Here is a 3,502-nt window from a genome sequence, read left to right as displayed (position 1 = left end):
GAGCAGACTCTAGAGCCAATGAGACGCGGCAGAACTAGCGACGGACAGCTGGGCAATCCAACCAATTTCGAGGCGGGGGGCGGAGCCAGCCCCCGCGCTCGGAGACAAAGAAGTAGAAAATCCCGCGCAAAACGGTTGCTAGGGACGCGCCAGCAACGTTTTATAGAGCCATGGGGGCGGGAGAGAAAGAAGCCCAGCTCCGTCGCTTCCCAGTCGTCAGGCGGGGAGGGAAAGGGAAACATGACGACTTTCTCTTGCCCAGCGAATAACTTTCTCAGCATGAATTTCTTCCACTGCCTTATACACGTTTCAATATATCTGCATGTTTATAGTCCTCACGCAGCTTGTGGTCGCTTTAAACACAGCATATTCCAAATTCTGAGTCTGGTCTCTGCCTTCCCTCGTCGTTAAACAGGCATTGGATGTGTTTTCGGGTCAAGCCAATGAGCCCCTTTCTTCCGTGCTATACGCAGCTTTGACTACCCCTCGCCTGTTCCCGCCCCGCCGCCCGTTTTTATTGCCGTTTCATCTTCCGCCCGAAAGTTATTTCCCCGCCTTTTGGTCTTCCTTTCTGTATCCTTGAGGCCAAAAGCCAGCCACCCGCCACCACGCTCACTTATCCTGCGTTCTCCTTCTTGCCCCCGCCTTAGTATTTACCTCCTGCTCAACTCCTCAACTCCAAAGCTAACAAGCAAATTCTGGGCTTGAAAAAGCTTCAGGAGACACCTGTTTGGTTCCGCTTTACTCAGACCGATTAAACTGGGGCTGCGTATACACCTGAAGCAATTTTAAAACACATTTCCCTCGCCTCCCCACCAAGAACCCCGGGGATTGTGATTTGCCCCTCATGCTACAATTCCCAACAGCCTTAGCAAACTAAGGTTAGCAGGATTCTGCTGTGCTCTGAACATTTCCCTAGGAAACTCATTTCTGTTTTGGGGACCATTCTGTGGGGGGGGGGGAATAGGCCTATAGAGATGCAGAAGCAAGGAGTTTCCCCTAGGGCATCTAAGTTCTCAAATCCTGGCAGCAGGCCAACCACAGCAGTCAAACTGCTGGCAAGCCAGCTGGTCTTCCAACATACCCACTGCTGCTGATTATCAGAGCTGGCAAAGCCCTGTGCAGTTTGATTTCAAACTGTGCAGGCAAAGGAAAGCTGAGGGCAGAAGACTATGACACCAGATGATTGACAGGTAGGCGACCTTGCCTACCTTTCAGGTGGCCCATGGGGGTGAAGAAGAAGAAGAAGAGTTTGGATTTGATATCCCGCCTTTCACTCCCTTTAAGGAGTCTCAAAGCGGCTAACATTCTCCTTTCCCTTCCTCCCCCACAACAAACACTCTGTGAGGTGAGTGGGGCTGAGAGACTTCAGAGAAGTGTGACTGGCCCAAGGTCACCCAGCAGCTGCATGTGGAGGAGCGGAGACGCGAACCCGGTTCCCCAGATTACGAGACTACCGTTCTTAACCACTACACCACACTGGCTCTCAGAAGGAGGTAAAGATCCAGCCCACTGAACAATCCAGTTTCCCACCCCCGATCTAGATCCTTTGCAGTCTAGGTGCAGGCCTGGTAGTGGGACAGAATCAGCCTGGGTGCCTCATAGATGAGATTTGTGGAGAGCGGGGCAGAGGGAGTAGGACTGTTCTTGATCTTTCTGTGGCTTTTGATACTTTTAACCATGGTACCCACTTGGACCAACTCTGTGAGATGGGCACTGGAAGCACTGTACTGCAGGGCTTCTGATCCTATTTGCAGTGTTGAGTCCAGACAGTAAGATGGGGTGGGTGTGGGTGTGTTAATTGGCTCTATGGTGCATATCAGGGCACCATTTTATCATCAATGCTTTTTAACAACTATATGAAGCTGCTGGGAACAATCATTAGGAGCTTTGGGCAGGATGTCATCATTATGCTGGTGCTGACTACACTCAGCTCTTCTCCATTACATCTTAATCAGATGAGGTTGTGCAAGTCTTGGACCAGTGCCTGGATGCAGTGATGGGCTGGATGAAGGCCAATATACTGAGCTTCAGTCCCAAGAATAGCTTCCTAAAAGAAGCAGTGGTGAGATTTCTTTTATTATTATTATTAAAAAAAAAAAAACCTCCCTGAATCCCATGGTATTTTCAACCAGTCTCCAATCTTCCATTCTTTGGCAAGGTGTCAGAGCTTCCTGGATGAAATGGATTATCTAGATCCATTTCAATCTGGCTTTAAGTCTGGCTATAGAACAGAGACTGCTTTGGTCACCTTGGTGGGTGATCTATGCCAGGAACTGGACAGTGGGAATATGTGCCTGTTGGTGAGCTACAGCTCTCCCAGCTCATAAATCACCACGGCCAGATTCCACTCCACCACACTGCCCAGCCACGGAGACTCTCCAAGTCCTCCTCGTCCACCGGCATTCTGGCACAGCTACTCCTTCGCTCATTCACAGCACCATACAGCCAGACCTCCTCAACACTCTGCTCAACCTCAGGAACCCATCAGAGCAGCAAAAAAACATTCTGGGCGCATGACCTGTCATGGAATTCTACTCATAGTGATCCAGAGCAGAACTCCAGTGTATAGTGAGCAGAGCAAAAACTTAAACACATTGCAGGATTCCCAAAAAATAGACCAGAGACAATTAATATTTCATCCAACAGAGCTTTACTGCTACTGAAGGCAAATGAGCATAATGGTCACAAATCCAATACATTTAGGATTGCCACTGTCCATAAAAAATCCAGTTGCAGTAGACTTAACTTAAACTTAAAATAACTTATAATAAGACTAAAGCTTAACAATATACAGAACACCACACCAGAAGAGAGATAGAAAGATAAAGTGAAACCCTGGCTCCTTCTGGCTTATTATAGTCAGCATGACCTTGACTGAAAGAGATAACAGACCAAGTTTAAGCCAGCTGTACTCAGCTTCTCTGAAGGAATAACGCAGACATCATGAACCTTCTGCTTGTTTCTTTCACACAGAAAAGCTTCCAGAACCCTCTTGAATTAATCAGAATAGGAAATATCTCTACACATCAGATCAATACTTTTTGTACTAAAAAATGCAGACTGACACTGTTGGGCCTCTCAGCAGATCTTGGGGTGGGATTTGGGGGCACTATTTTACAATGGCTCCACTCCTTGGAGGGGCAAATTCAGGTGGTGATATTGAATCCCAGTTTGGGATATAAATACACTAGATAATAATAATCTGTTTTGCTGTGTTTTTAGATTTTGATTGATTTAGATTTTTTTTTATGTAAGATGCCTTGGGTCACTCTGCGAGAAAAGTATCTAACAGATATAAGAAATATTTAAACAACTCTGGCTCATTACAAAAGAAAGCTCCACATAACAAGCCATTAATAATGGAATTCACTGCCACAAATGCTATGAACTTGGATGGCTTATAAAAGAGATGAGACAAACTAACAGAGAATTAGTCTCTCAACATGGTCATTTGGGCATTATATCTAACAGAATCTCCATCTACAGAGCCAGTGTACCA

The sequence above is a fragment of the Podarcis cretensis genome, assembly GCF_951804945.1.
Source record: "Podarcis cretensis genome assembly, chromosome: 5".
NCBI lineage: Eukaryota > Metazoa > Chordata > Lepidosauria > Squamata > Lacertidae > Podarcis > Podarcis cretensis.
The sequence above is the reverse complement of the archived record's forward strand: the minus strand, read 5'-3'. Positions refer to the sequence as shown.